This window comes from Sorex araneus, chromosome 1, assembly GCF_027595985.1.
Source record: "Sorex araneus isolate mSorAra2 chromosome 1, mSorAra2.pri, whole genome shotgun sequence".
In the NCBI taxonomy this organism is placed as follows: Eukaryota; Metazoa; Chordata; class Mammalia; order Eulipotyphla; family Soricidae; genus Sorex; species Sorex araneus.
Genome location: NC_073302.1, coordinates 232,251,806 through 232,266,660, shown reverse-complemented (window position 1 = coordinate 232,266,660; position 14,855 = coordinate 232,251,806). Strand labels below are relative to the sequence as shown.

Genomic DNA, 14,855 nt, shown 5'->3' with positions numbered 1-14,855 from the left:
AGGAGTAATCCCTGTGCATCACTGGGTGTGACCCAAAAAGCAAAAAAAAAAAAGTGTCAAACTATAAAAAGAAGGGGGGAATCCTCAGAGGGCTAGAGAAGTAATACAGTGATTAAGGTGCTTGCCTTGTATACTTTTTTAAAAATAACATAAACTATATCAATATAGTAGTATCTCACTAGGAACTAAGATGATGGCATCTGTTCCTTCCTAATCAGCACTATCTGTCAGTATTTATTCAGAAGAGTCAATGGACAGAAATTTCTGAGCCCATGAAATACACTGTTTTACAATTCCAGGACCAGAAAGAGCAACAGACAGGAGATAAATGGAATTTTAATGGAAAGAAGTATAGAAAATTATCATCCAGCAATTTTTCAAGTACAAAACATGATTGAGAACAAACTGTCACTGTCATCCCGTTAATCATCGATTTACTTGAGCGGGCACCAGTAGCATCTCCATTTGTCCCAGCCCTGAGATTTTAGCATCCTAAACTTTATGCTCTCTCTCCGCGGATGCGGCGGGCCAGATGGATGTCCTTGAGCATGATGGTGATGCACTCGCGTGGATGGTGCAAAAGTTGGTATCTTCAAATTGCCCCACCAAGTCGGCCTCACAGTCCTCCTGCAGGGCCGGGACAGCCAAGCCTTGGGAGCGCAGGTCGGTCTTAAAGTCCTGTGCGATCTTGCGCACCAGCCGCTGGACCGGCAGCTTATGGATGAGCAGCTCCGTGGACTTCTGGTAGCGGCGGATCTCGTACAGCGCCACAGTGTCCGGCCAGTAGCGACACTACGGTCTCCATGCCGCCGCCTGCGACTGGCGTGCTCTTGCGGGCCTTGGTGGCCAGCTGTTTGCGGGGCGCCTTCCCGCCCACTGACTTGCGCGCCGTCTGCTTAGTACTAGCCCTCTCGTTCTTCCCAACTTAGCTGCAGACTCCTTCAGGGTTAGGGAAATGAGACCCATTTTTGCTACTGTTGGCATATTTAGCACGTCAGGAGTAGCTTGCCAGGCTCTGCCTGAGAACAAACAATGAGCCAAAAAGAGGAATTCCACCCTAAACAGATGTTACCAAGTCTGCCCAGAAATGATCATGCAGTACCTATTTACAACTTGTTTTTTTTTTAACTTAGTTTAACCAAATATGCTTCTCTGATTTCAAGCTTACAGAAAATTTTAATAGCAAACCCAGAGGGGAAAGAGGATGCTTCTGCAGGGTTAAAGAATGTGAGTCGAAATCAAAGCTGTCAGCCTGACCCTGAGGAAGCCAACCAAACAAACAAGCCAAAACAACAACAACAACAACAACAACAAACCCAACAACAACAAAAAATAGACATTAGCTCTCAAAAAGCACAAGAATGTGAAGTTACCACTTTTGGGAACTAAGAGTCCCCCCTCTGAGCATGGGCCTGCTTACTGTGCAGTTTGCTACAGTGCTTTCCAGAACTCTGCAGGTGACGGAGAGCCTCAGGCATAGCAAAAGAGTGTTGGGTGGTGCTAGAGCACAAGGCCAGGCATTGCACTAGACTCTGACCCTCTGCAGATACCACAGCCCACCACAGCAGCCCTGTTCATTCAACTCAACCGAAAGAGGTTTTCTTGGTGAAAGGTCCCCACATGTCAAAACAAAACAATTAAAATTGGATCACTCCTGACTTCTGAGTCCTTAAATACAATAGACTCCAGTGCAGAAATGGAGTGAGCCTCTGCCAGCAGTGGGGACTGGGAAGGCTGGGTGGGGAGCACAGAGGACTCAGGCAATGAAACTACTCTGGATGAGACCACAGTCGTGAGACATGTCAGGACATTTGTCCAAACCCGTGGCGCCTACACCATCGAGCAGATCCTCATGTTAATTGGCAAGGCAACTAACAGACAATCTGTTAGTGTGGCTTCTGCAGCGGTACCCCGTGAAGCACTGATGAGGGTGTGCAGAGTGAGTGCGGGGAGCTATGCCAATGTGTAGACAGAAATATATGGGTCTCTCGGAACCTTTTGCTTGATTGTGCTGTGACCCTAAAACTGCCCTGAAAAAGAGTTTATTCATTTTTAAAAAATAGAATTCGTTCCTTTTTTCCTTTGTCCTTCTGTTTGTTTTGTTTTTGAGGCTATTCCCAGCAGTGCTTGAGGATGAATTAGGCACTGGGATGCAAGCCTGCGACTCTCGCATGCAAAGCATCCCTCCAGCCTGCTGAGCCTCTCCCATCTTCCCAGACCCAGAAGTCACTTTCTTTCTGTTGCTCTTTCCCCTTCCCCCAAGGGAGTAACCATTGGAACTGCCCTGCCTCAGGAGTCATCCCTGAGCAGCGCTGGGTGTGGCCCCCAAACAAACATTCCAAACATTCCAAATTATTCCAAGTCCAGGATGATCCCTGGACAGTTCTAAGGGACACTATGTGATGAGGCTGCCACTCAATGTAGCAGTAACAGTTTCTAAGGGTTGGAGCATCAAGTGCCTAAGTTGTGCTTTCCAATGCTTTGCTCCCACAACTGTAGTAAAACTGCTTTTATAGGGGACCAGAGTGACAGTATAGTGGGTAAGGCTCTTGCCTTGCACATGGCAGACCCATGTTCTATCTCGGGCATCCCATATGGTCCCCTCAGCCCTGCCAGGAGTGATCCCTGAGCACAGAGCCAGGAGTAATCCCTGAACATTGCCAGGTGTGGCCCAAAAATAAAAACATAAGCAAAAAAAAAATCTATTCATATCTCTTATGTTTAAAAGAAATTGTGTGGGAGTATGATAGATGTGTTTAACATCCCTTCCAAACCAGATTCTTTGGACTCTGGTCACCCAACCTGTCAATTCTCAGCTCAGAGGTCCTTCCCTCTCCTGGCAGCCCTGAAGGACTTGATACATCTACATCTGGAGCCTCCTGCAGGACAGAGCTGGAAACTGGTGTCCTGGAACTCTTCCCTGCATCCCCCAAATGCCAGCATGAACCAGCTCCGCACAACCCCTCTGGGCAGCCACAGCACCTGGTGCTCCGTTCCACACTGACCTTGATGGACACCTGCCTCTGTATCTGTGTTCTGTTTTCAACAGAGATGCTGAGATCCCTATAAAAAGGCTGCAGACCTCGGCCCGGAGACATAATACAGCAGGTATGATGCATGCCTTACATGCAGTCAACTTGAGTTTCATCCATGACACCCCCCATGGTCCCCCAAGTCCTGCCAAAAGTAAGCCCTGAGCATTATCAGGTGTGGTCCAAAAACCAATAAAGAGAAGAGAAGGCACAGACCATGATACACAGTGGTCTCTACTGTCCAACAAACAAGCAGGCGTGTGCACAACTGATACTATGTGAAAGAAAATAACATTTTCTTTATCAACAGCTTTATCAACAACATTATCTGCTGGCTTATTAATCTCTGCGTGACGTGATGTGTGTATTTCTGACCTACATCCCACTGCTTAACTAGTATGATCAGGCAGAATCACAGAATGCCTGCTCTCTAGACTGTACAGTGATCTGTCTACCTGGGTGATATTTCAAAGAATGACAGCCTGTGCCTTACTATCTGCAAAGTGTTAAATGGCAATAAAATATACTTTAAAACTTTTTAAAGTGATGTGTGGGCAATTTAAAAAGTTTTATTGAATTGTATTGCAGGTTGTTGAGTTTCCTAGTCAGATGCTGCAAAGACTATAAATCAATGGAGAAGAAGCATTAATAAGTGGGACTGTGGATTGCATTTGGGACACAGATTTTTGCATTCCATCCATGTTCAGGAAGCAATAGGGATGATGTGTCAGCTACTATCTCCCAAGCTTATAAAATTCTTGCAATTTTATGTGCCATGCCATTGATTTCTTTAAGCTCCTCCAAACATCCTTAATATGTTTCTCAGGATCAAACCTTTTGTTATTTCTCTTTTTACCACACCTAAATTTTAGTGGTTCTATTTTGTATGTAGATTAGAAGTCAATTTTTTCACTCTTCTGTTATCCTTATCCTAAAACCCCCAACCTATGGACTGGAAAGAGAGTATTGGGTTAAGGTGCTTCCCATACACATGGCTGCTCCAGTTAGAACCTCAGCACCACAGAAATCAACCACTGGTCCAGCCCTGGGACACAGAGCCTGGAGAAGCACCAAACATTGACCCCCCCAAAAAAACTAGGCCTATCTTAGGGAAGAGAAAGGAGGTGCTGAAGGGACAAAGTAAATGTATTAATGATCATCCAAACACTAGCTTTGTGTGATAGAACAGCAGGTGGAGCATTTGCCTTGCATGCGGCCGACCTGGTTTCGATTCCTCTGTCCCTCTCGGAGAGCCCAGCAAGCTACTGAGAGTATCCCGCCCACACGGCAGAGCCTGGCAAGCTACCCGTGGCGTATTCGATATGCCAAAAACAATAACAACCAGTCTCACAATGGAGACGTTACTGGTGCCCGCTCGAGCAAATCGATGAACAACAGGGCGACGGTGCTATGGTGCTACAGCTTGGTGCCGAAAATTTCAAGATATAAGTAGTCGTTTCCTTCCATGAGATGACAATCAGAGGGAAAGGCAGACATAGAGGTAGACTGGGGGGTTGGGAGGGGAGGGTGGGTCTTGTGAGGGAAACTGGAGGCATTGAGGCATTGGTGGTGGGAAACATACACTGGTAAAGGGATGGGTTTGGAAACATTGTATGATTGAAACCCAATCATAAACAACTTTGTAACTGTGTATCTCACAGGTGATTCAATTAAAAAAATAATAATTTTTCAAAGATTCCTTATTAATGAATATCTTTGACTTAACTCTAACCAAAAACTGCAATATTATTCTTTGTACATTTTCATTATATAGTGTTAACAAACTTAGTTGCAAACAAATAAAATACTTAAGCTATTAAAAAATAATAATAATAATTTTAAGAAAAAAGGGAAAGGCAGAAACATAAACATAATATTGTTGGCCAGGGGGTTAATTCAGTGTTAAAGCACATATTTTCCATGTATAAGTCCCAGCTCAATCTCAGAAACAAAATAAAGAGAAAATAAACAGAATATGATGGACAGGTGCTAGAAACATTACTATAACTGCTGTTGAAAAGTCAGGGCATCTTCCTGTCAGAGAACCAAGTGAAGCCAGGCTTGAACCAGTAGCTAATAAGTGGGACATCTTAGAAACCTCACCTACAGAGATGGACACAGAATGCAAGATTCAGGCCTTCAAGTATCTTCAGCATACTTAAGTTCTCAGAATGACTCGAGGCAAGACTATTCTCACTAAGCCTCTGCCTCTATTTATAGCCACAAATCCCAAACGCTACCATTCTAGTTAGCCTTGTCAAGACTGACTCGAATTTATAAACAATGAAAACAGAATTTGGCCAGAAAAAATGCAGAGAAGTAATTCTAATTAGATCACAAGATTTTTTTTCGGGGAGTAAGAAAACTTACTCTTAGGGAAGCATTTAGATACTTGCTTTCCTGACCTCTTCCCCTTCCTTCTAACCAGGCTATAAAGTTCTGAAGAGCAGGAGTTTATTTCCATATGTAATTTTATTTTGTTTTGTGGTTCTAAGGGCTCAGGGTAGCATACATATAACAAGCACACACTAAAAGACAACCAAGCATATATAAATCCCCAAACATATAAGCCCTACTTTCTAAAGCAATTATTGTACCAGAAAATCATATTTTCAAAATTCCAAAGTATAAGCAATAAAATATTTTGGAAGAAAGTAAATGCGTATCTACAATACACAGCAGGGTGCTACTCCTTTGAAATAACACCTAGACATTATCTTGCCATTATTTTCAAGCACAGCCAACACCTAATTATCACTTTGTGGAAACACGTAATTAGCCAATCAGACCTAAGGGAAGCATTTATGTACATAAAGATTTGTCTTTGACAGCCTCTGATCCAACTTTGGTTCTTCCAAATGAAATTCCACTACTAGAAGGAAGCAGGACAAGGCCTCTAAAGTTCTGGTCCACATCCTGACATCATGGTCAGTGACAGACCTCTCCATATGATGGTCTCTACTGTCTTGGTGTGTAATAAGTAAACTCTACCAACCAGTTCTGTGTAAGTATGCTCCATTACATTTGCACAATGACAAAATCACCTCCTGACACATTTCCCAGAAATATCTCATTTTAAACACACTAAAGTTCAAGAAAACCACAAGACGTGAAACCTTCTCAGTTTAACACATTTTCTCATCTCCCACTTTCATTACCAGTGCTGGCTTCTAATAGGTGCTCATTAAAATAATCTCTCTAATATCGTTAATTACTGCCAGTTCTACTTTATAAACAAGTGCTGATCTAGTCCCAGACCAGTACACTAAGACCAACTTTAATCCAGGTAGCTTCTATAACTGCTAAACTAGCCCAAATAGGCAGTCCACCTTTGGCACCAACTTTGTGGCCACAGCCCCCTGCCCAATTTAGCAGTCAAGAATTCTTACAACTATTGCCCAGATTTTAAAATTACTAATGCTTTCCTCACCCCCTGTCACCACCATCCCATGCCCCACCTCCAGCCAAAGTCCAATATTCTCATCAGTGATTTCAGCAAAGGAAAAAGAAAGATGAATTAATGGATTCATAACTAAGTGTGAATAGTTGAACTAAAATATTCTGCCATGGAATGGAAAATGCTGCGTGAATCCTTTCCTAAGTTATTTTCTGAAACATGTATTACCAAGTCAATTAAATTTAGATGCAAGAATTCAGAAAGCTGCTCCCAGAATTTCAGTTGAACCCTGTCATATGCCAAATTCTCCTTGGAAAATCTACAAATTTGGCTTCCCCTCTGGAGTTTGTCTTTTTCCTTGAACACCTATCTTTACTTGCTTGCTTTTTCCACACTGGAGAAGTTCATGATCTCTCCAGAACACACACTCTTCTCTTTCTTTCCTCTCAAGTCTTAATAAGTAAATTCTGTTCAATAAAAATGGTCTTGCTGCATAGAAAAAAAAAACCTGTAAATTTCTGGTCAGGAGACAGCTCAATGCAAGCCTTACATGTGTGAGCCTCTGAGTTTGAACCCAAGCACTTAAAACCTCCTTTCTAACACTACTTACTGTAGCTTTGATAGGTCTCAGCCCCTATGTGTAGTCTCAAGCATCACTAGGGAGGTCCCTATTTTTTTCTTAATCAGCAAACATGCTTAAAACCTTCCGTACCTCAAGTACTCAGAAAAACACTCCATCAAAGCCTCCCATAAACTGCCCTATAGCTCCAGGTCTATTTCCAACTTTAACCATTCAGGATACATTTTATAAAAATAAATTAGAATATACCAATGTACATGTCACACACATTAACCAAAGCAAATCTATTTATTATTGTGTTTTATTAGGGGAGGGGGAAAACCCAGTGGTGCTCAGGGCTTATTACTGGCAGTGCGCTCAGGGATCATTCCAAGAAGGACTGTGCCAGGGATTTTTTTTTCCACATTACTTTTTTTTTTTTATTGAATCACCATGAGATACAGTTACAAAGCTTTCATGTACATGATCAAACACCCTGGGATGCCAGGGATTGAACTCAGTAAGCTGCATGCAAGGCAAGCGTCCTACCTGCTGTAGTTAGCTCCTACTCCACAAATCTATGTTTAATATGCTTTCATGCAATTGAAGATCTGCAAAGAGTGAAAACCTGTGAGCCAGGTTAAGTATTCCATGGATTAAAGTAGAAGGTGTGTAAATACACAGCCCATTCGATCAAAAATGCTAGATACCAGCTGCTCCTGGGATGGATTAGCATCATCTGCTGCAAACTCAGAATATATTTACAACTCCATGCCTTCCAAACTGTCCCCAGGCCATTTCAGAATAAACCCACAATGACATCTACACATCTTGACAGGACTAATATCAAGACCTGTTTCATATATTCACCCTGACCAAGAGAAACCCTTCTCAATAGCTGCGAACTTTTTCTTTTGCAAATTTAGGTGGGAGCTTACACAGTAAAAACAGCATCAATTTTTATGTGGCTCTTGGTGGGGATGGGGTCTAACTATCCGGTCAGTATTTGTGTGTGGAATTACATTAGAGTTTCATCACAGTAACTCTATGACATTAAAATCTATTTGGTGGAAGGGGGTTTGGGATATTTTGGTTGTTGTTTGGCTTAATGTTCTCCAGAGTGTATTTAGAGAATCTGATAAGGGAAATTACTAATGCAATGATAGTATCATAGATAAGTTTTCTTGACTGTAGCGCTCAGCCACAATACTCAGAAGGAGGTTCAATTGGGTTGCCAGGTTTCAGAGCTAGTTCACTACAATCCTTAAAACTTAACAAGTCCTCAGTTAAAGTTCAAAATCAGTTTGAAAGATAGATCTCTGAGATCTATTGTATAGTGTGGGGGAGGAACTTGTTGCAGATTGTATTTCAAAGAAGACCATGGATTGAGTGAAATATGTTATTTCATATTTATTGATTCAGCACTAAGTGGTAGGCATGAAGAGAGTGAAATGTTAGATAAAGCATGGCCCCTTCCTTCTGAGATCTCAAAAAGAGTGTCTGAGAAAAAGAAATAAATGAGCCCAGGAGTAACTTACTGAAAGAAGTGGCAAGAGTGGAAAGTTCTGGTATGTGTGAAAAACTGGTGAGAGGTTGGTGAGCAGTGGAAGGTAGTGAGGACTCAGTATGAGGAAAGGTGCAGAGAAAGAAAAGCCTTGATAATTGTAGAAATCATTTTTCAGCATTTTAATCGCAGCAGACAATATGGAAGGAGTAGAAAGACAAGCCTGGCAGAATGGTTTAGGTGAACTCAAGGCTGGCACTGGTGTGAATGTGTCAGGTGCAAAAGAGAAGCCCAACTTTTGTGGAGATTCTGATGTAAGCAAACATAATGGACTCTTAACAACTTCTGATGGATTCTGATGTAAGCAAACATCATGGACTCTTAACAACTTCCTCCACCACTCATTTCTTTTGGACATCATTAATAGAAATGTTTACTCTAAGACACTAGTTTATCACCAAGGGATATTTATTTATTTAGTTATTGTTACGTCCTTCTTCATGACCATATTGGCCATATTCAAGACATGGCTTAACCATTTCTAGGTTAAGAGGGGTAATAAATCACCGAAGTGTCCAGAATCTTATTACTTATGAATTTACAGGGCTTTGTCTTAGCCTTTTGTTGTAGGTTCTTTTCCCTTCCCCCCCTTTTTCCTTGGAAAAAAATTTCAAATCAGTAGCAACTGGAACCAAGGAAATATAAATCCAACAGCCATAGAATTACAACAATTTGAAAGTATTCATGTTTTCAACACTTTGCTGTATTTTGCTCTTTTATTCTGGATACTTTCCTGTTCCTGAATTTCTCTCTAAATGTCAAACATTATAAACCTAAAGCCTGCACTATTCCTTTAGAATCCTAAAATATAATACTAGTAGACCTGGCAAATTTAAAAAATTCTATATACCATAACATTTCCCTTCCCTTAAATCAAAATATTTCTGTAACATGTGCTGTTATATATAGTGAATATGTTATATTAATATACTTATTATATTATAATGAAGAAATTTATTATTTCTGACATATTAAAGCAGAATATGATAAAGCTGTTGCTTTAGTTATTATAGAGGTAATTAGCTAATTAGTGGCCTAGTGCTAATTAGTGGCCTAGTGCTAATTACACTGACCAGTTATTAAACTTGATGTCTACAATTTGGCAAAGGAAATGGTGCTGTCATTAATCAGAGTTAAAAAAACTAAAATGAAATATTTTAATCTTCATGACACAATTTTGTAATATTTTTTATCCTTCACTGGTCACCTAATTAAAAAGGGTAAATAATTTCACCACTAGCTTATTAGTTATAGATAACTTTGTTAATGCTTCATTTAAAAGCAAAACAATATTTAAAAAACAACTCTCAGGGCCAGAGTGATAATACAGTGGGTAGGATACTTGAGTTGCACACAGTCAATGTGGGTTAGATCCTCAGAGTCCCATATGGTCCCCTGAACCCCTCCAGGAGTGATCCTAACCACAGAACTAGGAGTAATTCCTGAGCACTGTCAGCCGGGTGTGGCCCAAAAACAAACAAAGTTTCTTCTCATTTCATGTCTTGAGCAATTAGAGAGGCAGCCAATATAGGTGAATATTTTCTGATTACTAACTGGGAAAATATGGAAAATGATTTATAAGAGAAGAAAAATGCTGACTTTAAAAGACTGATAACAAAGCTAGGATTGTAGAGGTCTTATACTTTTTATATCTGATTTTTAGTAAACACTGTCATGCCAGAAAAGAGTTTGCTTAGTTCAAGAATACACTGGCATTCTCTTAAACATAGCTTGCAACCACAGAACTCAAGTATAAAACAACCCTGACAGAGATAGTCAGTCAAGCATAAAAATGGGAGCTGCGTGTATCAAAATAGATTAAGATGCCAAAGTCTGTCAGCAGAAGACAATTGACTTGCCATCCAGGTTCGAGATTATTATCAAAAAACAGTTATTTTTCTGATATAACATTTGAAAGTTCTATCCTATCATATTTTAAATGCTCCTTATTTATAAACGATTACATCATTGTCTTATCTGCAGTGTCCTTCTTGGATAACCACAAACTTGAAAGTGGTCCAAAATCTTGTTCATGGCTTCCTGCAAACCCAGGGAAACTCGTTTAATGAACTATTTCGTAGTTAGGAGAATGTGTTTGGGGTTTACTTTTACTTCCTTTTAAATATAGATCACTATTTTGAAAATGTAAACATCCAATGGCATTCCTTCACACCAACAGGAATCCCAAGACTGAAGAGACGCCTGAGTGCAAACATTTCGTTCACTCAGGAGGATGTCTCAAACGGTCTACTGCTCCTTTATGACGAAGGAGAAAGCATTATTAAATGCCTTGTGACCTGCGACTTTTCCTTTCTTGTTCCTACTAAACCATGCTTACTTTTAAAAGATCGCCCGAGAAATCTGGCAAGCCACTGAAATGGTCCTAGCAAACTGGATGCAGGAAAAAAGCAACTTGCACTGTCCAGTGGGCGTGTCCCCGAATGTGAATTACTAGATTAAGGGGGGGGGGGGGGAAGGAGGAGAGAGAAGAGGTGGGGGGAACGGAGAGAGACAGAAAGGGAAAAACGGACACGCAGTTTTCGTGCCCAAACTGGATCTCATCGTTTGTAGGTCATTTCTCAGGACTACCAGTTCCAGAGAAATAGTCCCCCCAAAGTCTCTTTAAACTATCATTTCCAGTGGCCACCGGGGAGGAGGAGGAAGGGCTTGTCAGCGATCAGCCATCCATACAACTGTTTTGCCTGCGCCTGTCCCTGCGATCACAAAGCAGGCGTCAGGGAGTCTCTGTATCTTTTCCCCACCTCGCCCCTCTCTGCTCTGCCGAGAGCTGGCACCGCCGTGCAGGCGAAGCAAAAGACAAACATCCCAGCTCCCCGCGCCATCCAAGCGCTAGCCCCGAGCCGCTTGAACAACATTCCTAACTTTGGGGGTGCTTGCTTCGCGTGCCTCAAAGGTAAGCAGAACCCCAAACCTCTGAATTAGCCAGAGTCACATCGCTCCCCCCAGTCCCACCCCTCAAAGCCCCCATCACTCCACTGTCCCTCTCACTCCTGTTCCAATCCGCAGCCAACGCTTTTCGCAGCGCCTCCGAGTTGGGGTGTTCACCGAGCTGGTCCCCAAGGATGCCCGGGAGGCTGGAGGGCGGGCGCGCGTTCCCGTCCACGCCCAGGGCACTGCTGGCGGCCCCGCCGAGGAAACCACTGCCTCTGCCAGGTGCCGGGGGAGGGTACCGGGTCCCCCCAGACGCGCGGCGCTGTGCCCGCTGTCCCCACATCCTTCCACCCTCCCCGCACTGCACCCCACGCCGGAGCCGAGCGCACAAAGCGCCCCGGCGCAGCCCAAAATCCCGGGAGCTCGTGGGAGGCCACCTCGGCGGCATCACGCGCGCGCGCGCGGCGCCTCTTCCCCGTCCCCGCGCCGCCCCCCTCCCCGCCCTCCCCGGCCGCCCCCCGGGGGTCCGCGGGCCGCGCGCCCCGAGCCCGGCGCACTCACGGCCTGGCTGCGCGTGCCACGAGGCGGCGGGGACCGAGACAGCTGCAGCGGCGGCGGCGGCGGCGGCGGCGGGGACCGAGACAGCGGCTGCGGCGGCGGCGGCGGCGGCCCCGGCCGGCGTCAGTCAGGCTGGAGCCGCGAGCTCCGCGCCCGTATTAGTGCGCCGGCCTGGACTGGCGCCAGCAGCGCGGCTCGGGGCCCGCCCGCTCCGCCCGCGGGGAGGGACGCGGCCACGTGCGCGGAAACTCGCACCCGGGGCGCCCCGCGGCGGCCGGCGAGCCCCGACCTCGCGCTGCCCTCGGCGCTGGCTGCTGAGCCCGGGCTCTGCTTCCCACCTCCCACCCCTCCCTGACCCTCGCACCGGGCCCGGGCCGGGGGCGGCGAGGAGGGTGGGGGTCTCCAGCTGGCCGGGGAGACCTGGCGTCTCCGGGAGACTCGGCTTGGAGACTACGGCCAAAGGAAGTCGTTTCCCAGCAGAGATCCTGCCCAGGGGGCTGCCGGCCCCGCCGAGCCGCCCCCTCTCACCCGGTTCTGGACCCAGCGGGTGCCTGTCGCTTGCTGCGACTTATTTATTCGCTTTACGGAGTCAGGGGGTTCTTGACGGTCAGTGGCGGCGCGCACCAGCCGCGGGGTCGCGCTGGTATAGGGAGAAGAAAATCTAATCAGTCCCAGTGGAGAGTGGCGGTCACAGCTAGCCCCGTAATTGTGTACACTGTCGATTCCCTTAAGCATATTTATTTGCTTAACAGCCTAGCATGTAATAATAGACTATTATCTAATCTACTAGAGGTACAACAGTGTGGGGAACTGAGCAACGCCAATAACGCAACCTGCTTGCCACCGGCTGGCGAGCCCCTGGGAAACCTGCCTTTTGAGGACACCGTGCGCTCCCAGGACCCGCTCAAGTACAGTAGGAAAAGCCGCCTCATCGCGGAGGGTTTAGGATTCCTCCTGAGGCAGCGGCTCTTAGAATAGGGATTTGCTGCAGAGGTGAGAGTAGAATAAAGCCGTTCAGGCTCACTTCCACTTGTCTCAGCATCTCGAAAAAGAGCTGGATAGAGCTGAAATAAATGCAAGGCCTTGAAAGTATCTTCACTGTGCTTTGGGGATTGGCGCAATGTTTCCATTCTCTCCTTCAGTTGTTACTGAGTAAAAGACCTTGCTTTAATCAGTATTAGTAGTGGAACCTTAAATTCAAATTTTAATAATCTATCCCAACCCAATTAGCTCCACACCAAGCTAGGTGTGAAGTTTGAGATTATGGTGGGTGTTTGGGTTCCGAAAAGTCACGGCTTGCATGATATTTGGAGCAAAGCTCTTAGGGCCTCAGTCGACATTGACAGCTCCCTTGAAAAAAGAAAAGAATAGAGCCTCTTTGCCTTCTCTGCTGTGCCTTCCACAATGTGGACGACACCTAGTTGATGCAGGGCAAGGAACTGTGACCTCTGCAGTGCTGGGTCAGGTTTCTGGCAGGGAATATTTTTTTCTTATTTGGGTCGTACCCGGCGATGCACAGGGGTTACTCCTGGCTCATGCACTCAGGAATTACTCCTGGTGATGCTCGGGGGATCATATGGCTACTGGAAATGGAACCTGGTCAGCCACATGCAAGGCAAACACCCTACTGGCTGTGCTATTGTTCCAGCACTGGTAGGGAATCTTTTTAGAACAGAATTACTCCTGTTCTGTTCTTGGCAGGACTTGATTCCAAATTCTTTGAATGTGTGTATATGATTTCTTTATATTTGTCTGTATACCACGAAATTTTGCTCCCATAAGTAAGCCTGTCATATGTACAATACCATCATCTATTCCTCAATCCTAATATAGGAAGTTAATTCATTATACCCAATCACAGTTAGATCTGGTAAATTAATTATACCCAATCACAGTTAGATCTGGTAAATATCAAGGAGAGAAAGCCCAATCTGGGAAGGAAGGAACAGTGTTGACACTCCATTTTCAGATACTGAGTGCCTGTCCTTGGAACATAAAATTCCACCCTTGCTTTACTCTTCCATTTGACTTTTTTCTTCCCCTCCTTCCTTTCTTTCTTCCTTCCTTTCTCTTCCTTCCTTTCTCTTTCTTTCTTTCTTTCTTTCTTTCTTTCTTTCTTTCTTTCTTTCTTTCTTTCTTTCTTTCTCTCTCTCTTTCTTTCTCTCTTTCTTTCTTTCATTCATTTTCTTTCTCTCTCTCTTTCTCTTCTGAGAATGAGGAGGTTTCTGGCCTGACACATGGTGCAGGGATGCTTAGGAGAGCCTGCAGGACTACACCCCACAGTGCTGGGGACCCCACAGTGTCAGGACTCAGGCTGGAGTCCTGCACATGTAAAGCCTCTGCCCCACCCTTGTGCCATCTCCTGATGAACTCCCTTCTTGATTCTTGATTGTCTGAAATTTTACTGTTTCTTAAAATTGCTACCCAAACTCTGCACTGTAGGACACAGGACTGGTAAGAAGCAGTCACAAAGTCACATACACGCTGTGATTGAGTGAAACCTCCTGTTCAGTTTTACAGTTGATACCTGGAAACTATGATAAAACTAAGGCTCTCACTGTAGGTTAAAGGGAGCCGGTACAGCATGATCTTCTCCAGTCTATATAAACAGAGAGAAAGCAGCCTCCTTGCACAGAAGGGGATGGCTTCTTTTTACTTGTCCTCTTCCAGCATAGGACAAGATGGTGACAAAGCCTATAATAAAGTCATCTAGTATAGATGAATGTTCTGCTTTGTCTATGATCTTTTCACTGGAAGGCATAATTAGAAATTTTTGCCGATGTACTCCTCCCTCTACTAATCTTCTTCCTTCCCTAAAATTTTTTTTCAAAAAAGTTATGGTTCTGTATCCCT

At 44.4% G+C, this 14,855-nt stretch overlaps 1 protein-coding gene and 1 pseudogene across 1 annotated transcript in view; both read right to left on the bottom strand.

Annotated features, from left to right (window-relative positions):
* SMAD9 (SMAD family member 9) overlaps positions 1-12,284 on the bottom strand; it is an 80,001-nt gene extending 67,717 nt beyond the window's left edge. The window contains exon 1 of the mRNA XM_055123906.1: positions 12,006-12,284. The gene's annotated coding sequence lies outside the window, so the exon portion shown is untranslated. The remainder of the gene's footprint in view (positions 1-12,005) is intronic.
* LOC101538975 (histone H3.1-like) lies at positions 500-3,119 on the bottom strand (annotated as a pseudogene).
* Positions 12,285-14,855: the final 2,571 nt, after the last annotated feature.